Consider the following 26,566-nt stretch of genomic DNA (forward strand, 5'->3'; position numbering starts at 1 on the left):
AATGTGAGGAATTGGAATATGAAATAATTATGTTTTTATTTATTTTTTATTATTATTAGCAAATAAGATATGCATTATTCATATAATATGGCCAAATAATTAATATCTTGAAACTTGTAAACCGCAATCGGACAAATAATATATGCTTTATCTGTAAACTGCAAGTAGATGTGGAGTTGGCGGCATGCAGAGATAGAAGAAACACGATGGTGATGGAGGTGGACGTGGAGGGGAGGCGGCATGGAGTGAATGCAGAGATATAAAATACACGAAGATATATGTTGCTAGTTCAGATACATAGTTCGATATATCTTGTTTGGTTGCAGCGTGATTGTGGAGCGTCGGGTGCAGCGTGATGGTGATGGAAGGGAAGCGGCATGGAGTGAATGCAGAGATATAAAATACACAAGGATATATATCGCTAGTTCAGACACATAGTTCAATATATCTTCTTCGGTTGCAGCGTGATGGTGGAGCGCCGGGTGCATCGTGATGGTGATGGAGGTGGACGTGGAGGTGGCGGCATGCAGAGATACAAGAAACGCGATGGTGATGGAGGTGGACATGGAGGGGAGGCTGCATGGAGTGAATGCAGAGATGTAAAATACACAAGGATATATGTCGCTAGTTCAGACACATAGTTCGATATATCTTCTTCGGTTGCAGCGTGATGGTGGAGCGCCGGGTGCAGCGTGATGGTGATGGAGGGGAGGCGGCATGGAGTGAATGCAAAGATGTAAAATACACAAGGATATATGTCGCTAGTTCAGACACATAGTTCAATATATCTTCTTCGGTTGCAGCGTGATGGTGGAGCGCCAGGTGCAGCGTGATGGTGATGGAGGTGGACGTGGAGGTGGCGGCATGCAGAGATACAAGAAACGTCATGGTGATGGGGGTGTACATTGAGGGGAGGCGGCATGGAGTGAATGCAGAGATGTAAAATACACAAGGATATTTGCCGCTAGTTCAGACACACAGTTCAATATATATTGAAAGACACATAGTCCATACACATAGTAGCACACACCACCATCTATTCATCATCTCTAAATATTGATACGATCAACATGGCTATTGTAGCCAACTAGCATCCAATGTCTCCAAGCCATCTCAAATCCCAGACGAGCGTCCAGCGCGGCATAGCGCACTTGCCCGTAGCTTAATGGAACATTGGCCCACCCAAATATGAGTTCATCTTATTTTTCTTGCTCGGCGTTCTTCTTCTTGTACTTCTTCCTCTTCTTCTTCTCAATTTGTCCCAATGATAGAATTCGTCAGATCATATAGGCTCAGAATTGGATAGTTGGTGGGATTCGGGAGTATCTTCTGGAGGTCGAACGCAGAAGTAATATGAATACCGTAGTGACTCAACATTTCCACATCCTTGTCGTTAGCCGCGCCAAAGAATTTGTTGGCCTCGTCCTGCAAGAACTCCTTCAGCAACTGTGACACTTCATCCGCCCGACAAATTTGGAATATCAAATTCTCGGACGCCATCGAGAGTTGAAGGACGGCAGCGCGCTGATTACCCTCGCGAGGGTTGGGGAACTCGCAGTCTAAGCTGGCACACTTCTTTGGTGTGTTGTCGAGGTAGTCCCTCTTCACGGCGCGGATCCACTTCTCCAACCTTGTTGCACGGAGAGCGAATGTGATCTTGAACGAAATCCCTTCCGCCATCAGGTGATATACCCGAGTTCGAGGATCTGGGTCACGCGTGAGGTGCTCCATTAAGTCCGAAATGTCGACGAAGAGGAGAGCTTTTTTTGTAATGGTGGAGGAGATGAGAGATGTGGAAGAATGTTGTGTGTGGCAATGGTGGAGAAGATGTGAGTATATAAAGTAATGGAAGATGAAGATCAAGAGGCCAACAACTGGGTGATCTATTCATGTGGTTGGCCGCCGATGCCGACGCGGGGGCTCAGATTGCGACGCCAGTAATGGCGACGCGATCGGCTTCCGCCGGAACAAAGCGTTTGACTTTAAGTCCCGGCTGGTGGGGGTGCCGCAAAACCCTTTAGTCCTGGTTTGGGACAGACCGGGACCAATGGGTCCTAATGAACCGGGATATATGTGCCGTACGATTGGGTGGATTCGGAGCGACGTGGCTATGCCTTTAGACCAAAGGGGCCCGACAAAAGGTCTATTTTCTGCTAGTGACATTTTACTCCCTTCGTCCATGTTTAATTGACGTCCATACAACCTAGCTACATGTTCGCTTAGCTACACCCAGTGTCGATTAAATACGATCGGAGGTAGTATATAGCATTTCTATATATACCTAATAATAAAGGAGCTAAAGTTTCTGCCAAAATTTTCGTCAACGCTTTTTCTGGATGGTTTTGTCCTCCCACCAAACTGCATAATACTGCCAGATTGCCATGTACCAGTTCGTTTTCTTGCTTTGATTGGGTGGTTGGCGTGGGCCGATCGCTCGCTGGTCGCTGGCATGTTCAGACCCGCAGTTTCGGCCCCGCTTGGGCCATGATGGGCCACGGGTGCTCCAGCTCCGCATCGTACCCAAAATTAGTGGGTACCACATGAATTGATCACCCAGTAATCGCGACGCTGAAGCCAGTCTGCACAGCCGCGATTGCGAGCCGATGCAAGGGATCAAGGCCACACGGCCGTGTCGTCGAGCCAATCACACTTCTACCGGCCACCACTTGGAGTTTAATGTTCCCAACTCTGAAATTTATATGACTTTTGATTTCTGGAAAAAATCGGTGGAACCAATTTGGAGAGCTCAAGATGTTTGGGTCAGAGTGTATGATCTGCCCACCTCTGTCCTAGATGATTTCCTGGCCCTTTGGGCATTGGGCAATTTATTCGGCAAGACAAGAGACATTGATATGGTTTTCACTAGAGCTAATGATGTTTTACGCATACTTATCACATGTCTTGATCCATCTCTCATCCCTGCCAATATGGATATAAGAGTGCTTGATGATTTCTATAGATTCAGATTTGAGGTGGAGGGTTTACAAGCTGCTCCACTTGCTGATATAGTGATGAATGATGCAAACAATGGTGAAGGGGACATGGAACATGATGGGCAGAATGGAAATACAGAGCATACTGATGACCAGTTTGGTACTTCGAAAACACACAGGATGGAATGGCTGATGAAGGTGGCAAGTCTACATCGGTACAAGGACAGACTCTAGCTATATCTCCTATTAAATTTGGAGTGGCTGGTTTTGAAAAAATTGTTAATGCTGAAGTATGGTCGTGTGTTCCCAAATCTGCTAATGTAACTTTCAGCACATGCATTGATGAGACTTTGAAGAACACTTGTGCAAGACTATTTGATACGCCTGTTTCTGACGAGAATGATGAACAAATACGGGGGCTAAACTATCGGTGGATGCTGCACCTTATCCGTCGGCTGTTGTCGACAATTCAGATATTGGGATTATTGCGAGAGGATTACAGCCGGGCACAGCCCAATATGCATGGGTTCACGCCAACCAAGGACCAATCGTTGATCGGAGGGGTCTCTGATGACAATGTGTCATCTCCTTTGCTCTCTGGTTCAACTCCTGTTGGTCTACAAAAGGTACAACCTTTTGTTTTTAAACATGTAATACATAATGAAATTGATACTTCTGGTACTAACTTAACTGGTTTACCTAAGGGCCTTGGAGAGTATACGGATGAATGTATGTCATCTCCCTTGATCTCTGTTTCAACCCCTGCAGGAATACAAAAGGTACAGCCAGTTGTTTATACACACACAGTACATGATGATTTTGATACTTCTGATTCTAACTTAAGTTGTTTACTTAAGGGTCTGGGAGAGTCTACTGTTGCACGTGTGTCATCTCCCATGTTATCTGTTTCAACTCCTGTTGGAGTACAAAAGGTACAGCCAACTGTTTGTCTGAATACTTTACAGGATGAAATGGAAACTTCTGGTACTAATTTCAGTTTTTTATCTAAGGGTCTGGGGGAGTCCTCAATTTATAAACCTACTATGTCGGAGGTCATAAATTTTGGAGGAATCCAGCCTAGTTCGGCGATGGGGATGCGGTCGAGTGATAGGCTAAGAGCACAACCAAATGCTGACGCTACTCAAATGGAGAGGGCGATGATGATTGCCGAGAAGCGTGATGATTTTCAGACCCAAGGTACACAAACAGCTACCACATTTTCTTTTTCTACATTTTCGGATGAACAAATAATTGATAGAGCAAAGGCTATTGGGGTTTCTATGGGAAACGATTTGAAATCTAGACTGTTGGCAGCAAAGCTAATTAAGAATACTGAAAAAGAACGGTGCTTAACCTTTTTAAATAACTCTAAGCAATCAAATGAAGTCTCTGATAACGTACCGTTGTGTCTAGCGGTCACCCGAGCCTCTGTTTTATGTGATGATTTAGATGAATTTTCAGATGAAAATACTGAGATGCACACAGACCATATGGTCACCCATACTGTAGCTAAACGTGTACGTAGAAAAAAGTCTTATGACAAGACTAAAATTCGGAGAAGTGACAGACTAAGAATAAAAAAGAATAACAAAAAAATTTGATGGAGGGTTTAAGGGGTATGACATGGAATAGTGAGGGGTTTCGAGATCCGGGCAAGCATCTGTTTGTTACCGTGGCAATTAGGGAACACCGTTTGGATTTTATCGCCCTTTTGGAAACAGGGAGATCAAACTTCACTCTGAGCTTTTTATCTAGTTTGGCAGCGGGTCGTGAATTTGCGTGGTTTTGTCTTCCACCTCATGGCCGATCGGGAGGGATTCTTGTGGGAATTAACACTCAAACTCTCTCGGTTAAGAAAGTGGATAATGGAGATTTTTGTGTCAAACTTCATATTAGATCTAAGCTAGATGGTTTCGAGTGGGTTCTGGTTCCAGTTTATGGCGCTGCTCAAGATGCGCATAAAGCCGAATTTTTATCCGAGTTGGTTCGTATGTGTGAAACTGAAACCTTACCGACACTACTGGCAGGCGATTTTAATATTCTGCGAAGAAAAGAGGACAAAAGTAGCAACAATTTTAATCCTCACTCGGCCCTTTGTCTTTAATGCAATAATTGAAAGCTTGAACTTAAAAGAAATTGCTCTCTCTGGGAGACAATTCACTTGGGCAAGTAGAAGAGCGATTCCAACATATGAAAAATTAGATAGGGTCTTAGCTAGTGTGGAGTGGGAACAAAAGTTCCCTCTTGTGACTGTGAGGCCGCTCACTCGAGCTGGCTCAGACCATACACCGCTTCTAATTGAATCTGGCTAACACGCTCACCGCGGTAACAGACCTAGATTCTCTTTTGAATTGTCATGGTTCGAACAAGATGGATTCCATGAAATGATTGCTGCCGAATGGGCAGCGAGTATCCGCTGGAAATTCACCAATTCAAACTTGGCGGAAGAAGATCGGACACATACGACGTTTTTTGAGAGGCTGGGCAAAAAATCTAAGCGGAAAATATAGAAAGGAAAAGGAACGGCTGCTTGGTATTATTGATCTTTTGGATATCAAAGCAGAATCTAGCTTGTTATCACCTTCCGAACGAAATCAGCTGAAACATGCACATGAGTGTCTTAATAAGCTACGTCGAGATGAAGAGAAAAAATGGGCTCAGCGAGCCAAAGTCAAGCATATTCGGGAAGGAGGTAATAATACAAAATATTTTCACCTCATTGCAAATGGCAAACATAGAAAGAAAAAAATATTCCAATTGGAGCAGGATGAAGGTACTATAGTAGGTGATGATAATCTAAAAATTTATATCACTGAATATTATAAAAAATTGTTTGGGGCACCGGCACATACCTCTTTCTCCATGATGGAGAATCACGTGACTGATATCCCTCAACTAACACCGGAGGAAAACAATATACTTACAACGGCATTTACTGAAGTTGAGGTGTTCGAGGCTATATCTCGGATGGAACATAATAAGTCTCCTGGACCTGATGGTTTTCCGCGGAGTTTTACCAATATTGTTGGAGTATAATTAAGGATGACCTGATGGCCTTATTTTCAAAATAACATATGGGCCAATTACCTCTGTATAAACTTAATTTCGGTGTCATCACGTTATTACCTAAAAAAGAAAATGCGATCCAAATACAACAATATAGGCCTATTTGCCTCCTTAATGTGAGTTTCAAAATTTTCACTAAGGTAGCTACTATTCGAATCTCTCAGATAATTCACAAGGTTGTTAGGCCAACACAAACGGCTTTCATGCCGGGACGCCATATCCTTGAGGGAGTAGTTGTCCTACATGAAGCTGTTCATGAAATTAATCGGAAAAAGTTAGACGGAGTTCTTTTCAAAATTGACTTTGAGAAGGCTTACGACAAAGTTAAATGGCCATTCCTCCAACAAGTGCTAAGGATGAAAGGCTTTGATCCCAAATGGTGTGATTTGATCAAAAACTTTGTCCAAGGAGGTAGTGTCGGAATTAAGGTTAATGACGATGTTGGACACAATTTTCAAACTAGGAAAGGATTGAGACAAGGTGACCCTTTTTCTCCAATTCTTTTCAACATTGTCGCTGATGTTCTTGCCATCTTAATTTCTTGTGCGAAAGAAGAGGGTCATGTAGGGAGTCTCATTCCTCATTTGGTTGATGGGGGAGTATCGATACTCCAATATGCGGATGACACAATACTATTCTTGGAACATGATGTTGAAAAGGCCGTAAATATGAAATTAATCCTTTCGATGTTTGAGCAATTGTCTGGATTGAAAATTAACTTCCATAAAAGTGAGATATTCTGTTTTGGGAAGGCTAAAGAAAAGGAACAGGATTATAGACAAATCTTTGGGTGTGAGGCTGGGTCCTTACCGATAAGATATCTCGGTATTCCTGTGCATTATCGGAAACTTAGAAATTCCGAATGGAATCCTATAGAGAGCCATTTTGGGGCAAAATTAGGGACTTGGCGAAGTAAACTACTATCCTACGGTGATCGGTTAATCTTAATCAATTCAGTTTTGACGAGTTTGCCAATGTTCATGTTGTCATTCCTTGAGATTCCTGTAGGGGTCGGAAAACGTTTGGATTTCTACCGCTCAAGTTTTTTTGGCAAACGGATGAAACGAAGAAGAAATATAGGCTTACAAAATGGAGTATGGTTTGTAGACCTAAAGACCAAGGAGGGTTAGGTATTGAAGTTCTTGAACTTAAAAACAAATGTTTGCTAAGCAAATGGCTATTTAAAATTCTCACTGAGGAGGGAATGTGGCAGCAACTTCTTTCTAATAAATATTTGAAAAACCAAACGTTAGCATAGGTTGAGGGGAAACCTACTGATTCTCCATTTTGGAAAGGTCTTATGCGTGTGAAAGATGATTTTTTTAGCAGGGGCATTTTTAAAGTGGGGAACGGATCTGATACACGGTTTTGGGAGGACATTTGGCTAGGAGACACTTCTTTAGCACAACAATATCCGGCGTTGTATAATATAGTACAACGAAAGAATGTTTTAGTTGCTACTGTGTTGGCACAAAATCCGCTTAATATTGCTTTTAGGAGGGTTTTTAAAGAAAACAAATGGAATCAATGGATTAATCTTTGTCAACGGCTAATGATGGTACAGTTGACAAACACTCCGGATAAATTTGTTTGGAAACTTGCTGATTCCGGAACATTTTCAGTCAAATCAATGTATCTTGACTTAATGAATGGTCACACTCCTTTTCTACGCAAATATCTGTGGAAATTAAAAATACCTCTCAAGATCAAAAATTTTATGTGGTTTCTTAACAATAAAGTACTGCTCACAAAAGACAATTTGGTGAAACGGAATTGGCATGGATGCACTAAATGTTGTTTTTGTAATGAGCCGAAAACCATAAATCACTTATTCTTATCATGTCCATTTGACAAAATTGTTTGGCGAATGATTTATTTTACTTTTGGTATACACCCACCTGCAAATATTACTAATATGTTTGGTAATTGGCTTAATGGGGTTCATAAATTGGATAAGAATAGAATACGGATTGGCATATCTGCTGTATGCTGGTCTATTTGGACAAACCGGAATGACATAATTTTTAACAGACAAAAGGGAACTAATTTTTTGCGAGGTTATTCGGCGTGCGGCGTACTTGGATCCAACAATGGGCTTTCCTTCTTCCGGAGGATCAGCGGGAGACTATGGATATTGGGTGCAACCGTCCGCTAACGGTTACTCGGGACTTCTTTTTCCGGGCTACTCGGGTGGCGACACACTAGTAGGATACAAAATGGATAATTCTGTGTTTTTATTCATTTTCCGATGGTTGATACTTGTCTCAACCATCTCTGATCCGTGATGTAAAATTCTGAATATTTTTGAACCTTTCAAATAAATGAAAAGCCGTGTGCATCACATTGATGCAGAGGCTGGGCAATGCCCCATTTCGAAAAAAAAACACCGGACCAAAAGAATAAAATGGCAAACTTGACGGCATGGGAAGTTAAAAAGCTCCTAAAAGAAAAACAAATAATATTTAGAAATTTGGTACTACACAGAAGAACGAGATAATGAAATTGTTGCCTGCCAAAACCCACCGGCGAGCAGCGACGAGCAACACGAAGAGCCGGGAGGCTCCCAGAACTGCTGGTGGGCCCTGGTCCCTCGGGCGATGGCCCGCAAAACTCCGGCACATGTCCTGACTATTGCGAGGGCGTGCCACCTAACCTATACCTGGTCAGGAAGGTGATGGATTGCTTCAATTAGTTTCCTGCATGGCAGACACGTAAACATTAAATCCGAGCCTCGATCGGCTCTCAGGTTACCCTGTGATCGGCTCAAAGAGCCGATTGATCCATGGTTCGTGTTGGATCTACGATAACATGGGGATCCTGCTTTATCAATACCAATTTAAATCAATCCACGACAGTCTAGTGTTTTCACCGCATAATTGGAACGTCCTACGCGTAGTTGAGCCTGGCAGATACGAAAGATAACAGAAAACTAGTCCTAGAAGAGGCCTAAAAACCAACACAGAGTCGATTCCCGGAACAACCCCTCTTGGATCGGCAAACCACACCTACGCACTACTGGATCGTTCAACCCGTTTGCAAGGCCTGACCATGCGGATATCAAACTAATCCTTGGAGAACAAGGAACAACCATAACAGATCAGATCTACTAAATAAAGACCAAGCAAGATGTTGCCCTTACACCTAAGATAGATGCAAAGGCAGCTAGATATTTAGGGGCAGCATAATTAAGCAAACATATCAGAAAAGTATCATTGTTAACCCCAAAACATCTATGATAACGGTGTTACTCGCCATCAACAAGGCTTCAGTACGAGCAACACAAAAACAACGAATAAACTGATACTGCCTAGATCGCAAGATGCGATCTGGGCAGCATGACGCTTACCCGGAAGAAACCCTCGAAACAAGGGGTGGCGATGCGCCTAGATTGTGTTTGTTGTGAACATGATCGTCCTCCTTTCTCAATAACCCTAGGTACATATTTATAGTCCGTAGACTTTCTATCTTTGGAATAAACCTAACTGTGTACGACTAAACTCTATCTCTTAATTCTAAACTGAAACATGATCTACCATAATGTACAGATACATGGGCAATCTAACCCAAACTCTCGTACAAGGCCGATTCAGAAACACTTTATGTGCATATCCTCTAAGCCCATCTCAATCACGGCCCATCTCCTACTTTGGCTAAAATCCGGCGATAACACATGCCCCCCTGGTTTTGGCAATAATAATTCCAAAACCACTCTGTTTTCCTTCATCGGGTTATGCGTTGCGAGAGCGAGAACCGCTTCAGCACCCTTCCATCATGATGCCTTGTCTTCTCAACTTCTCCGTACTGCACGATTTGACAGTTTTGGCACCGCATCCTCGAAAACCGCCACAGCATTGAATCATCTCCCACTATATCCCCTTTATTTAACCTCATCCGAGCAGTTCGCCTCTTCATTCTCCTGTTCCGCATTAGCAATCGAAAAAACCCTCCTCTGCAACCATGGACTCCTCCTCTGCCTCTTCGGGTCTCTCCTTCCAATCCTCCTCCTCCCGCGAGCCGACGCCGGAGTACGACCCGACAGCGGCGTACGAGGCCCGCGCCCCACTATGGTGGGACGAGGTGGATTGGGACTTCGCTGTCGGGTCAGAGGATGATGAATCCTTGACCGACAGGGAGGATAACCTCCAGTTCCTCGTGGACGGGGAGTTGGAGGAAGAGAGCAACGATGACGCCTTCTCCTGGGGCGAGGACCTCTCCTCCGACGGAGAGGATGAAGCGGAGGACGACACCTCCTCCGATGACTACCCGCCGGCGAAGCGCTTCCGCGCAGGGTCGGAGGACGACGACGACGACGACGAAGAAGAAGTCCCTACCGACGGCTCCAGCAGCAGCGACGAAGACATTGCCGGCAGCAGCGCCGATAGCGGCGAGGACGGTGACGCCGAGGGCAGCGACGGCAGCGACAGCGCCGGCCCCTAGATTAGGGATTGCTAGAATAGGGCTAGTAGTAGTATATTAGGTAGCAGATCTCCCTTTTGTGATCAATCGACTCTTATTGTAAAAACCCCTTTTAATCCATGAAGAATGCTTCTATGTCTGATTTTCCCGATTGTCAAAATAGGTCAACGCACAAAGAGCCGATAGCAACGCATCGGTCTTTTACCAAAAAAACGCCAGCAAGGCCAGACTCAGTTACCCATTTAGACCGGTCCAAGCGGTCATTCCCCAAATTTCGAACGGTAACTTGTGACCCTCGTCTCAGATCTCCAATTGCCCATCGAACAGATTCAACTCGCGGCAACGCGAATCCCAGATCCCCAACCGCGCAGATTCATCTCCGCCAGCGAATCAGATGGCGGAATCGTCCAATGCCAACGCAACGGTCTCTGGCCTGAAGGTAATCCTTAACTGCCCCTCACCATCCGAGCGTAGTGATAGAACTAATAGCAAACATCTGAATTAATGCTTTATTCCACCATTAATTTTAGGTATCAGACATTCTGTTGCCGCATCCTTCTCTTCCAAACTCTCTTTGTCTTGGCCCCCTCATCGTTGAGAGTCCCGCCCATCTGATTTCTTGCGAGGCCAATAGGATCCCCTTCGTGAGCCAAAATTTAGATCTAACTTCTTGGGCCGACCGCTTACGAGCCCGGCCTAACCCTCCCGAAGATTGGGTTTCCTGGTATAGTAGAGTATCCAAAACTTACCAATCCACATGGGAAACCACAGGAATAGCCGATGCTCTGTCCTTATCATTGTCTCCCCTTGAGAAGCATGAAAACCTTCCACAGTGAAATATCGGTGGGTTTTGAAAATCCAGTCTCCTTCAGGCTAGACAGCTTTGCCGATGACACCAGCACTCGGCAATTGTATTCCACCATGCTCCGTCCCTGCTTCCTTCCAGTTGGCATGGGTACGTCCAACAGAATAATCAAACCTGGTTATGAGTCATATCAGCCGGTCGTAGCAGCCCGGCAGTTTGGTCTTGGGCAGGTGTCTCCCTATTTCTTCCTCCACCAGTTAACAGAGAGCAGAGCTGACTTGCCCGATCTCCTCACCGGTCAGAGGTGTTACTCTTTCTTTGATGCTCTAGCCATCCCAGTCCCTAACAACCTCTCTTTCACCTCGTCAACCGATGGTTTTGAGACCTGGTGGTCAATGTGGAAAACTCATGCCTTCAGGAGAGCTCTGGGACCGTTGCTGAAACAACTCGATGATGAATATAACATCCCCGCAGAACAGGTACTACCACTCGCAAATTTTCTTGAAGTGGCTTACAATGATTTCTATAACCTTGCTCTGTCTCCTTGCAGCAACAAGATGGTCCAGAACCTACATATGATGACGGCTCCCCTTTTGAATTCTTCCCACCGGCTCCTGTGGTCCTCTTCTGCAAAAGCTCGCCACCCTTGAAAAAGGTTTTGATGCAGAGCCAGCCGATCTCACCAAAATCGGCTTCCAAGAACAAAGTATCCCCCAGGCCAGCTGCCCCCCGAGCCTCAACCAAGGCGAGAACGACGGTGAGGAAAGTAGCCGTCAGGAAAACTTTGAAGCGCCGGAGCCCTTCTCCAGATCAAGAGAGCTTGCACGTACGTTGATCCATGCCTTGACTGATTTCATCTATCCTTATGGGCTTCTTCAAACATGCTTGTGCTTACCAACTCTTCTTTTATAGGCCTCCCCCGAAGACAACTCCAGCGAGGAAACACAATCCAGTCGAGGGGATTCGAGCTCAGATAACTCTGGGAAAATCACCACGCGGAGCCAGCCAGATTTGCCACCATCGGCTTCCAGGAAAAGGCCAGTTCCTGAACCTGTTATCCCCCAAGCTCCAATCAAAGCGGGGCAAGGAGGTCTACGCACAAAGAGCCGATGCACCAAGAGGACTCGAAAGGAACCGCGAGCCCCTTCATCAAACCAAGAGGCTTCAAATGTAATTACCCTCCATACTCTCCCCGGCTCAACTTTCATGCTAATCCATTGTTGCTCGCATCGGCTAACCACCTCCTTTGCAGACTGATGACACTTCTAGTGGGGGAGTCGAGGAAGTACTGATGCCCTCCGCAAGCCTGGATCCAGTAATCCCTAAAGGTGTCGTTGACAAGGTCGCCAATTTGGCCAAGTCCCCAGCAGAAACACAAGAGCCGATTACCTCATCGTCGGCTGTCCCCCTGGTCTCAGGAGAGGTATACTCCTTTCGTTTGGCTTACCCTTCCTTTCTGCTGCATACCGACGCTGTTTCTGTTTGTCAGGGTTGTGGCCTCTTGGGCTTGCTAACGTTCGACCCTGAATCCATCGAACCAGCTCCTTCTACGGCATGCGACGAACCACGACCCAGCGCTGTCCTATGCCAATTTCAGCGTCTCAAAGCCCTGCTTTCCCTCCCGATCGAGACGTTGGTCGAAGACCCCGAGGAAGTGAAGAGTGTTCTTGAAGAAATCCAGCATCACCTCCCGGTAATGTTGCAGGTGAAACTTTGGCCAGTTGTGACTCTGTCTGCCTACAGGTCAAGGGTGAAGCTAGCTCGTCAGAGAATCGATCTACGCCACGCCCAACTTCCGTTGAAAGCCGATATTGCAGACAAATGTCAGCGGCTCAATGAGAAAAAGGCGGCCTTAGATGCCAAAACTGACACCTCTATCAGCACCGCCGAACTTGCGACCTTGCGAAAGGAATTGGAGGACCTTGAAGAGAGGGTCTGGGCAACCAAGCAGCTTATTCACGATAAGGAAGCTCTTATTGTCCGCTCCCAAGAGGAAGCAGAAGGCCTCAAAGCTCAACTGAAAACCGATCTGGCAGAAATACGTGCTCTGAACAAATAGCTAGTGACGGGCGAGGACGAAGATGACGAGGCCGAGATCGCCGAGGTGGATCGTGTCCGTGCTGACGCCCTCCGTGCCTTCGAGGCATTCCTTCAGTAGAGCCTATTCATGTAACCTGATACCTGCTCGTAACAGTTTGTACCTCTAGAGTCGATGGCTGTGCATCGGCTTTTGTACTGATACCTGCTCGTAACAGTTTGTACCTCTAGAGTCGATGGTTGCGCATCAGCTTTCTTATTCTAAAGTCGATGTCTGTGCATCGGCTATGCTTTGCGTCCTGTTGCTTTGTATATTTTTTATTTTTTTACTGGCCGATTTCATGCATCGGCCCCCATATTTCACTGTCCGTCATCCCACATACTTGGGAAATACTTCTTGAGATGCTGACCATTGACAGCCACTGGGAACTTCACACCGCTCAGCTCCTCGAGCATGTATGCGTTACCCTTTAAAACTTGGTCAACCCTGTATGGCCCGTGCCAATTTGGAGACCATTTACCATACACTGCATCCTTAGTCCCCAATGGCAATACAGCTTCCCATACCAGATCACCAACGTGGAACTCCTTTGGTCTCACCTTCTTATTATATGCGCGAGCTACCTTGGCTTTGTTCTCTTTAATTTTCTCAAGTGACCACAGTCTAAGTTCCGTTAGATCCTCAATGCTATCACTCATCAGGGCTGCATATTCTTCAATTGTTAAATCATTCTGAAACGTAATACGTCTCGACCCAGCCGTGATTTCCCAGGGCAATACGGCTTCTTGTCCATAAACCAGGTGGTATGGCGAGGTTTTTATCGCTCCATGACACGACATGCGATAAGCCCACAAAGCCTCTGACAATACCTCGTGCCAACGTCTAGGGTGCTCGTCGACTTTCCTCTTAATCAGCTTGATAAGGCTCTGGTTGGACGCTTCAGCTTGCCCATTTGCTTGAGCATAGTATGGAGACGATCGGATCAACTTAATTCTCATGTCCTCGCAGAACTTTCTAAACTCGCGAGAGATGAAGACCGAACCTCCATCGGTCGTGATAGTCTGGGGAATCCCGAATCTATGAATGACATGTTCTTTCACGAAACTGATAACATCTTTCAATGCCACTGACTTCATAGGGACGGCCTCCACCCATTTAGTGAAATAATCTGTAATGGCCAAAATCCACACATGGCCTTTGCTTGATGGAGGATTGATTTTGCCGATCATATCCATGCCCCAACCTCGAAATGGCCAAGGCTTGATGATGGGGTTCATTGCTGATGCGGGTACCATCTGAATTTTCCCAAACTTTTGACACGCTTGACACCCTTTATAGTACTTAAAACAATCCTCAAGCATGGTGGGCCAATAAAACCCCGATCGCCTGGTCAACCATTTCATCTTATGAGCCGATTGGTGAGTTCCACATGCGCTTTCGTGTACCTCGTGTAAGAGCCGATTTGACTCGGCTGGTCCTAGACATCTGAGAAGTAACCCTTCCAAAGTCCTGTAGAACATGTCATCCCCAATAAGGACATACTTCATGGCCTTGTACCTTATCCGTTTAGGTGCCCCCCGAGCCGGATCTTTCAAGTAATTGAAGATATCGGCTCTCCAGTCATCCGTTTCCAGGAACTGTACCTGAACATCGGCTCCACCTGCTACATCCTTGTAGCCTGACGCCATCTGTGCGAGATCGTTCGCCTCGGTATTTTGCGACCTCGGGATCCAATGAAGTTTATGTACCTAAATTGTGCCATCAACTCACGGCATTGCATCCATAATGGGAAGAGCGACTCGCTCTCACACTTGTATTCCTCCGTTAGTTGGGAAATCACCAATTTTGAGTCTCCAAAAAGTTCCACTGCTTCTGCCCCGGCTTCCAAAAGCAACTCCATTTCCTTGCGTATTGCTTCATACTCAGCGACATTGTTGGTGCAAGGGGTAGGTAGCCTGATGGAGAAGGAATATGTTGCCCCCCGGGGCGACACGAGTAGAATGCCAATGCCGCAACCGTCATCACAAGCCGATCCATCGAAAAACATGGCCCATCCACGCACAGACAGTGCTGCTATATCAGTGTTGATTCGTTCAGCAATAAGATCGGCCAACGCCTGTCCCTTGATCGCTTTCGCGAGCCGATACCGGATATCAAATTCCGATAATGCAAACATCCATTTACCGAGTCGGCCTTTCAACACAGGAGCCGACAGCATATGTTTGATGACATCTGATTTGCATATGATGACAATTTCCGCTGACAGCAAGATGTGACGAAGCTTGGTGCAGGTGAAAAATAGGCAGAGGCACAACTTCTCGATCTCAGGGTACCTAGTCTCTGCATCTAACATCCTCCTGCTGAGGTAGAAAGCGACTCTCTCCAGACCATCATAGACTTGTACCACCACTGAGGCGATGGAAGTGTTAGCTACTGACAAGTAAATATAGAATGGTCTATCTTGCTGGGGCGGAACCAACACAGGTGGCTTCGTTAGATACTCTTTAATCTCGTCAAACGCTTGCTGTTGCTCTGCCCCCAGCGAAACTCCTCATCAGATTTAATTTTTACCAATCCCATGAACGGCTCGATTCGCCCTGACAGGTTGGAGATGAACCGTCTGACGAAGTTGATTTTGCCGATGAGACACTGGAGTTCCTTCTTCGTGGTAGGTGGCTTCATTGTTCGTACTGCTTCCTGACTTTTCAGGACGATCTCAATTCCGCGTTCATGAACCAGGAAACCCAAGAATTGACCGGCCGTTACACCAAAAGCACACTTCTTTGGATTCATTCTTAGCCCGAATTTTCTAGTTCGGTCCAGGATGCGTCGCAAATCCTCCAAGTGTCCTTCTACTGAAACAGACTTGACTACCACGTCGTCAATGTAAAATCTCCACCAACTTGCCGATCAGATCATCAAAGATGTAATTCATGGCTCTTTGTATGTTGCGCCGGCATTTTTCAGTCCAAATGTCATGACTACATATTCAAACAAGCCCACCGAACCTGGTACTCTGAATGCAGTCTTGTGTATATCTTCTGGAGCCATAAAAATTTGGTTGTAACCGGCATTGCCATCCATGAAACTTAAAACCTTATGACCAGCAGCTGCATTGATCAATGTCTCTGCTACCGGCATTGGATACTCATCCTTTGGAGTGGCTCTATTGAGATCCCGAAAATCTATGGAGACGCGCCATCGGCCGTCCTTTTTCTCTACAGGTACGATACTAGAAATCCACTCAGCATACCTGCAAGGCCTGATGAACCCGGCGTTCAACATTTTCTCGATCTCTTTCTTGACTTCTTCTAAAATTTCGGCCTTCATCTGTCATGCCCGCTGCTGGAACGGCCGAAATCCTTTCTTAAAAGGGAGCCGATGCTCAATGATGCTCCTGTCTAACCCGGGCATCTCTGTGTAATCCCAGGCAAAGCAATCTGGGTATTCTTTCAACAAAGCTATCATCAGGCCCCTCAGATGCGGATCTAACTTTTTGCTGATAAATGTTTGTCGTGGCTTATCCCCAGGACCAATGTCAATCTCTTCTAGCTCATCAGCCGACGTAAATCCATATCCTAGCTTTCCGTCACCTGTTAGATCGACGCTGCACACAGGCAAAACGTATGGCGAGGATAATTTGGGCCGATTGCTGGAATCGGCCCCCTTTTCGATTGCATTGCTCAATGAAAGTTTACAGCTTATTTGTGCTCTACTACGGGAGGGAGTCTTCCTACTACGACTACGTGACATGCTTGAGGTGAGACGATTGCTTTTTATTTTTTGGGGCCGATCGCAGGGATCGGCCTTGCCACGTACGTCCATTGATTTTGCTCTTGCTACTCTGTCAGGCCGGTGGATAAGACCAGCCTCACCCCGTTTTTTATAGCTTCGATGCGCTCACATCCATCCAAACTGACTCCAGAGATCGGCTCTTGGTTCTCTGCGTCCCACATATTCATGCCAGCTATTGAGATCTCGATCGAGTCATCTGCATGAACGACCTCCACTTCATCTCCATCCCACTGTATCAGGCATTGGTGCATTGTGGATGGAATGCAGCAGTTGGCGTGAATCCAATCCCTCCCTAGCAGGACAGCGTAGGTGCTTTTGCTGTCGACGATGAAGACTGATGTAGGGATGGTTTTTTGGCCCACGGTTAGATCTACGTTCAGAACGCCTTGCGTTTCTGATGCTTGGACGTTGAAGTCACTTAGTGTGACGTTGGTTTTGATCAGATCTGCGTTAGAGCGTCCCAAACGCCGTAGCATGGAGTATGGCATTATATTGACTGCCGCTCCCGTGTCAACCAACATCTTGCCGACAGGCTGCCCGTTGATATAACCTCTTAGGTACAGGGCCTTCAAATGTTTGTAGCTCTTCTCTCGTGGCTTTTCAAAGATAACTGGCCGTGGGCCGTAGTCAAACTGTGCTACCGGCACTTCTTCGGTTCTTGGAGCACAAAACTCTGACGGAAGTATGAACACCATATTTGTGCCAGCCGATGCCTTCGCATCGGCTTTTACTTGTTTGGGGCGCCATTCTTTCTTCTGTGGACGAATCCCCGCGTCCAAAGTATGCTGAATTTTCACGGCCAGATCGGGCCGCGCTTTCCTCAACGTGTGCAGGTATTGCGCCTCGGCTTCCTCCAAGCTACGTAGCCGCTGAACCCTACGCTTTTGGGAGTGACTGAGTCCATCAGGGCACCACCTTGGACGGTGGTATCTATCTTCTTCCTCATCTTCTGACTCCTCGAAATCTTCCACTCGAGATGACTCAGCTTGTCTGTTCTGAGGTGGGAGAGGCCCTAGACGCTTGAACACTGAAACCTCACTTGTGTCCTCCTTCTGCTGTCTCAATTCCGGGCAATTGTCGATTGTAGGCAACCGGCTCATTCCTGAATCCCAGCAGTGTTTAAAGAAAGGACAATCCCAGTGTCTGTCCATGTCTTCCTGCTCTCTTGACTTCCCCTTAGCGCGGTGCTCATATCCTTCGTCGTCTCTATCATACCGACGATATTTTCCATTGTCTACATCAGACCGATGATATCTTTCGTCATCTCTGTCGTACCGCCGACGTCGGTCGCACTGACGCTCATATTTGTTAAGGAGATGCGCGGAGAGCGGTCATTGATACCGCACGTTTCTCACTTGTTCCTCGGTGATGTACCGTCTGTCATCATATCGGGGCCGGTCGCGTGGGCCGGCCTCCTCCTTTTCCTTGCCACGGGAGTGACCGATTTCTTCTTTATCCCTGCCATGGTGGTATACAGGCCCTGCCATGTTAACATCGAATGAGAAATCTATCTGATGCCTCGTGGAGCGATTGTGTTCCACCATGTTGACGCCAGGAAACGGTTGCGTGTCCACTTTCATGGCAAACTGTCCAAGGATCAAACGGCCTTGTTCTATCGTCGTTTGGATCTGCCGACGCAACTCTTTGCAGTCATTGGTGATATGGGTGAACGAGTGATGCCACTTGCAGTACGGTCTCCCGTTCATTTCTTGCGCCGTAGGGATTTTATGGCCTTCGGGTAATTTCAGCTGTTTTTTCCTTAAGCAATAAATCGAATATCTGCTCAGCTTTGCTTACATCGAAGTCAAACCCTTTTGCAGGCCCTTGTTGTTTCACCCATTTGCAGGACACGGGATCTGCCCCCGAGTCCATTCAGCCACGGCTACTTCCTGGTCTTCTGCAGAGTCCCCAACTTCTTCTGTCTCGACCAGGCCTATCGGGCGTTTGAACTTTTCTTGATACAATTCTGGGTGGCGCTGCTCGTACAATGTTAATTTCTGGACCAAGTGTGCCAGTGAATTGTATTCCACTTGGAAAGCCAGATCCTTGATCGGCGCTGCGAGGCCCAACACTGCCAGATCGACTGCTTCTTTCTCAGTTAAACGAGCCGAATAACATCGGTTCTTGACAGTCCTGAAGCGTTGAATGTATTCCGACACCGTTTCTCCTCGCTTCTGCCGCACCTGCGCCAGATCGGCAATGCCAGCCTCGGTGGCTTCTGAGTGATATTGAACATGAAACTGCTCCTCCAGTTGCTTCCACGTCCGGACTGAATCTGGTGGCAACGAGGTGTACCACCCAAAAGCTGGTCCTGTGAGAGATTGCGCGAAAAACCTTACACGTAACGGGTCTGATGCTGAAATCATGCCCAACTGTGCCAAATATCGGCTCACATGCTCAATTGAGCTAGACCCTTCTGATCCATTGAACTTTGAGAACTCAGGGAGCCGATACTTGGGCAGCAGCGGAATCAGATCATATTCGTTGGGGTACGGCTGTAGGATAACGTTGCATAGAAAACAAAAAATTTTCCTACCGCGAACACGCAATCCAAGCCAAGATGCAATCTAGAAGACGGTAGCAACGAGGGGGTATCGAGTCTCACCCTTGAAGAGATTCCAAAGCCTACAAGATGAGGCTCTTGTTGCTGCGGTAGACGTTCACTTGCCGCTTGCAAAAGCGCGTAGAAGATCTTGATCACGATCGGTTCCGGCGCCACGAACGGGCAGCACCTCCGTACTCGGTCACACGTTCGGTTGTTGATGAAGACGACGTCCACCTCCCGTTCCAGCGGGCAGCGGAAGTAGTAGCTCCTCTTGAATCCGACAAGCACGACGGCGTGGTGTCGGTGGCGGTGTAGAAGTCCGGCGGAGCTTCGCTAAGCAAACCGGGCAATATGAAGTGGAGGAGCAAAGCTAGGGTTTGGGAGGGGGTGGCCGGCCACTCAAGGGGGCGGCCAAGCTATGGTCTTTGGGGTGGCCGGCCCCCTCCCTTGGCCCCTCATTATATAGGTGGATCCCAAGTGTTGGTGTCCAAGTCTTCGAATAAGACCCGAAACCAAAACCTTCCATAGGAGGGGGCAAACCTAGCCCAACTAGGACTCCCACCCAAAGGTGGGATTCCCACCTCCCATGTGGGGGTGGCCGGCCCCCTATGGTGGAGTCCACTTGGGACTCCACCCCCACTAGGGCTGGCCGGCCATGGAGGTGGAGTCCCTTGTGGACTCCACCTTCCTTGGTGGTTTCTTCCGGACTTTTCTAGAACCTTCTAGAACCTTCCATAGAACCTTCCGCGACATTTTATTCACATAAAATGACATCCTATATATGAATCTTATTCTCCGGACCATTCCGAACTCCTCGTGATGTCCGGGATCACATCCGGGACTCCGAACAAATATTCCAACTTCATTCCATATTCAAGAACTACCATTTCAACATCCAACTTTAAGTGTGTCACCCTACGGTTCGAGAACTATGCGGACATGGTTGAGTACTCACTCCGACCAATAACCAATAGCGGGATCTGGAGATCCATAATGGCTCCCACATATTCAACGATGACTTTAGTGATCGAATGAACCATTCACATACATTACCAATTCCCTTTGTCTCGCGATATTTTACTTGTCCGAGGTTTGATCTTCGGTATCACTCTATACCTTGTTCAACCTCGTCTCCCGACAAGTACTCTTTACTCGTACCGTGGTATGTGGTCTCTTATGAACTCATTCATATGCTTGCAAGACATTAGACGACATTCCACCGAGAGGGCCCGGAGTATATCTATCCGTCATCGGGATGGACAAATCCCACTATTGATCCATATGCCTCAACTCATACTTTCCGGATACTTAATCCCACCTTTATAGCCACCCATTTACGCAGGTGGTGTTTGGTGTAATCAAAGTACCTTTCCGGTATAAGTGATTTACATGATCTCATGGTCATAAGGACTAGGTAACTATGAATCGAAAGCTTATAGCAAATAACTTAATGACGAGATCTTATGCTACGCTTAATTGGGTGTGTCCATTACATCATTCATATAATGATATAACCTTGTTATTAATAACATCCAATGTTCATGATTATGAAACTAATCATCCATTAATCAACAAGCTAGTTTAAGAGGCATACTAGGGACTTCTTGTTGTCTACATATCACACATGTACTAATGTTTCGGTTAATACAATTCTAGCATGATATATAAACATTTTATCATAAACATAAAGATATAAATAATAACCACTTTATTATTGCCTCTAGGGCATATCTCCTTCGCTCTCCCACTTGCACTAGAGTCAATAATCTAGATTACATAGTAATATACCTAACACCCATGGCATTCTGGTGTTGGTCATGCTTTGCCCTAGGGAGAGCTTTAGTCAACGGATCTGCTACATTCGGATCGGTGTGTACTTTGCAAATCTTTACTTCTCCATCTTCGATGTACTCGCGAATCGAGTGGTAACGCAGCTTGATATGCTTCAGCCTCTTGTGTGACCTTGGTTCTTGTGCATTGGCGATGGCACCCATGTTATCACAAGTAAATGATTAATGGGTCCAATGCACTAGGAACCACACCGAGCTCTACAATGAACCTCTTCATCCATACCGCTTCGATGAAGCCTCCGAAGCCGCTATGTACTCGATTCCGTTGAAGACTTCGCCACCGTGCACCGCTTCGAGCTTGCCCAGCCTATCTGCAGCACCATTCAATATAAACACGTACCCGGATTGTGACTTAGAGTCATCGGGATCGGTGTTCCAACTTGCATCGGTGTAACCGTTTACAACGAGCTCTTGGTCACCTCCATAACAAAGAAACATATCCTTAGTTCTTTTCAAGTACTTCAGGATATTCTTGACCGCTGTCCAGTGTTCCATTCCCGGATCACTTTGATATCTCGTGTAGTCAAACTAACAAGCATGTGCTATATCCGGTCTAGTACATAGCATGGCATACATGATAGATCCTATCGCCGAGGCATAGGGGATATTATTCATCCTTTCTCTTTCTTCCGCCGTAGCCGGTCCTTGAGTCTTACTCAATACCTTGCCTCGGTAACATAGGTAAGAACCCTTTCTTACTTTCGTCCATTCTAAATTTCTTTAGAATCTTGTCCAGATATGTACTCGTGATAGCCCTATTAGGCGTCTTGATCTATCTCTATAAATCTTGATGCCTAATATATATGATGCTTCACCAAGGTCTTTCATTGAAAAACTATTATTCAAATAACCCTTAACACTCGCTTAATAGTTCTATATCATTCCCGATCAATAATATGTCATCTACATATAATATCAGGAATGCTACGGAGCTCCCACTCACTTTCTTGTAAATACAAGGCCTCTCCATGACACTCGTATAAACCCGAAGTCTTTGATCACCTTATCAAAGCGTCGGTTCCAACTTCTTGATGCTTGCTTCAGTCCATAGATTGAACGCTGAAGTTTGCATACTTTGTCGACATTTTTAGGATCGACAAAACCTTTGGGTTGTACCATATACAACTCTTCCTCAATGTCTCCATTAAGGAACGCCGTTTTGACATCCATCCGCCAAATCTCATAATCGAAAAATGCAGCTATTGCTAACAAAATCCTCACAGATTTTAGCTTCGCTACCGGTGAGAAAGTCTCATCGTAGTCAACTCCTTGAATTTGTCTGAAACCCTTTGCGACAAGTCGAGCTTTATAGACAAGAATATTACCATCAGCATCTGTTTTTCTCTTGAAGATCCATTTATTCTCGACAGCCTTTCGGCTCTCATGTAAGTCTACCAAAGTCCATACTTTGTTATCATACATGGATCCCATTTCGGATTTCATGGCTTCTTGCCATTTGTTGGAATCTGGGCTCATCATCGCTTCTTCATACGTCGCAGGTCCTCATCATTGTTATCCACAATCATGACATTTAGACAAGGATCAAACCAATCAGGAGTGGTACGTTCCCTTGTCGATCTGCGAGGTTCAGCAGTTTCCTCGTTCGAAGTTTCATGATCATTATCATTTGCTTCCTCTCAATGCCGGTGTAGGCGGTACAGGTACAACTTCCGGTACTCGCGCTACTCGATCAACGAGTATAGATTCATCAATCTCATCGAGTTCTACTTTTCTTCCAGATCACTTCTTTAGTGAGAAATTCTTTCTCAAGAAAGGTTCCGTTCTTAGCAACAAAGATTTTGCCTTCGGATCTCGTGATAGAAAGTGTACCCTATAGTTTCCTTAGGGTATCCTATGAAGACGCATTTCTCCGCTTTGGGTTCTAGCTTGTCCGGTTGTAACTTTTTTACATAGGCTTCGCAACCCCAAACTTTAAGGAACGACAGACTTAGGTTTCTTATTAAACCATAATTCATACGGTGTCGTTTCTACGGATTTTGATGGTGCTCTATTTAAAGTGAATGCGGCTGTCTCTAATGCATAACTCCAAAAAGATAACGGCAAATCAGTAAGAGACATCATAGAACGAACCATATCTAAGAGAGTTCGATTACGACGTTCGGACACACCGTTTCGTTGTGGTGTTCCCGGCGGTGTCAATTGTGAAAGTATTCCGCATTTCTTTAAATGCATGCCAAACTCATAACTCAGATATTCACCTCCACGATCAGATCGTAGAAATTTAATCTTCTTGTTACGTTGATTTTCTACTTCACTTTGGAATTCCTTAAACTTCTCGAAAGTTTCGGATTTATGTTTCATGAAATAGATATACCCATATCTACTCAGATCATCTGTGAAGGTTAGAACATAACGATAACCACCGCGCGATGCTACGCTCATTGGTCCGCACACATCGGTATGTATGATTTCCAATAAGTCAGTCGCTCGCTCCATCATACCAGAAAATGGAGTCTTAGTCATTTTTCCCATCGGACATGCTTCGCATCTATCAAGTGACTCAAAGTCAAGTGATTCTAGTAATCCATCAGCATGGAGTTTCTTCATGCGTTTCACTCCAATATGACCAAGACGACGATGCTACATATAAGTAGAATTATCATTCAATTTAATTCGCTTAGCATCAATGTTATGTATATGCGTATCACTACTATCGAGATCTAACGTAAATAAGCCATTCTTTTGTGGTGCTCGACCATAAAAGATATTATTCATAAAAATAGAACAACCATTATTCTCGGACTTGAATGAATAACCGTCTTGCATTAAACAAGATCCAGATATAATGTTCATGCTCAACGCAGGTACATAATAACAATTATTTAGGCTTAAAACTAATCCCGAAGGTAGATGTAGAGGAAGTGTGCCGATCGCGATCACATTGACCTTGGATCCGTTTCCAACGCGCATCGTCACTTCATCCTTCAGCAGTTGTCGTTTATTCTTTAGTTCCTGTTTCGAGTTACAAATATGAGCAACCGAACCAGTATCAAATACCCAGTGTACTAGAACGAGAACCAATGAAATGAACATCTATAACATGTATATCATATATACCTTCTTTCTTCTTCTTGACAAGGCCGCTCTTCGGATCAGCCGTGATACTTGGAGCAATTACGCTTCCGGTTGTCCCTTCTCCTTGCGAGAATAGCACTCAGCATCGTGCTTAGGGCCGTTCTTAGGTTTCACAGGAGGCGTGGCAGCTTTCTTGCCACCCTTCTTGAATTTTCCCTTAGACTTGCCCCTGTTTCTTGAAACCGGTGGTCTTGTTGACCATCAACACTTGGTGCTCTTTCTTGATCTCAATCTCAGCAGCTTTTAGCATGCCAAAGAGTTCGAGTAACTCCTTGTTCATGTTCTCGCATATTGTAGTTCATCACAAAGTTCTTGTAACTTGGTGGCAGTGATTGAAGGACACGATTAATCCCCGATCCGTTAGGAATCACTATTCCCAAGTCACCGAGTTTCTTCGCATGCCCGGTCATGGCGAGCATGTGCTCACTAACGGAGCTGCCTTCTTCCATCATACAGCTGAAAAATTGTTTCGATGCTTCATAGCATTCCACGGCCGCATGAGTCTCAAAAATAGTCTTCAACTCTTTCATCAACTCATGAGGATCGTGGTGCTCAAAACGTTTTTGAAGATCGGATTCCGGATCGCATAAGATGGCACACCGAACTTGAGAGTACCGAGTTTTCCGAGTTGCGTAAACAGCTTTTACTTCATCGGTTTCAGTTTCTAGCAGGAGGGTCACCTAGCGGTGCATCAAGCACATATTGCAGATTTCCGCCAGAGAGGAAGATCCTCACATGACGGAACCGATCGGTGAAGTTGCTACCGTTGCTCTTAAGCTTTTCTTTCTCTAGGAACTGGTTAAAATTGATTGGGGACGCCATCTCTACAACATATATTTGCAATAGTTTAGACTAAGTTTATGACAAATTGAGTTCAAATTTTAATTCTACATAATTAAAAATCTAGATGAACTCCCACTCAAAACAATATCCCTCGCATTGTCTTAGTGATCACACGAACCAAAACCACCGCACCTAAACCCGATCATCACGAGAAAATGTGTGATTTCTTTGGCGAACACTCAAAGTGTTCATCATATCAACCATATGATTCATGCTCTACCTTTCGGTATCATGTGTTCCGAGACCATGTCTGTACATGCTAGGCTCGTCAAGGCCACCTTAGTATCCGCATGTGCAAAACTGTCTTGCACCCGTTGTATGTACTTATTGAATCTATCACACCCGATCATCACGAGATGCTTCGAAACGACAAGACTTGATAACGGTGCTACTAAGGATGAACACTTTATTATCTTGAGATTTTAGTGAGGGATCATCTTATAATGCTACCGTCGCGATCTAAGCAAAATAAGATGCATAAAAGGATTAACATCACATGCAGTTCATATGTGATATGATATGGCCCTTTTGTCTTTGCGCCTTTGATCTTCATCTCCAAAGCACGGACATGATCTCCATCATCTTCGGGCATGATCTCCATCATCGTTGGCGAAGCACCAAGGTCAATGGCGCCGTCTTCATGATTGTCCTCCATGTAGCAACTATTACAACTACTTTGAAATACTACTCAACATGAAATTTAAAGACAACCATAAGGCTCCTGCCGGTTGCCACAATACAATAATGATCATCTCATACATATTCATCATCACATTATGGCCATATCACATCACCAAACCCTGCAAAAACAAGTTAGACGCTCTCTAATTTGGTTTGCATATTTTACGTGGTTTAGGGTTTTTCGATATAGATCTAATCTACCTACGAACATGAACCACAACGTTGATACTAATGTTGTCAATAGAAGAGTAAATTGAATCTTTACTATAGTAGGAGAGACAGACACCCGCGAAGCCTCTTATGCAATACAAGTTGCATGTCGAACGAGGAACAAGTCTCATGAACGCGGTCATGTAAAGTTAGTCCGAGCCGCTTCATCCCACTATGCCATAAAGATGCAAAGTACTCAACTAAAGATAACAAGAGCATCAACGCCCACAAAACCATTGTGTTCTACTCGTGCAACCATCTATGCATAGACACGGCTCTGATACCACT

The sequence above is a fragment of the Lolium rigidum genome, chromosome 2 (genome assembly GCF_022539505.1).
Source record: "Lolium rigidum isolate FL_2022 chromosome 2, APGP_CSIRO_Lrig_0.1, whole genome shotgun sequence".
In the NCBI taxonomy this organism is placed as follows: Eukaryota; Viridiplantae; Streptophyta; class Magnoliopsida; order Poales; family Poaceae; genus Lolium; species Lolium rigidum.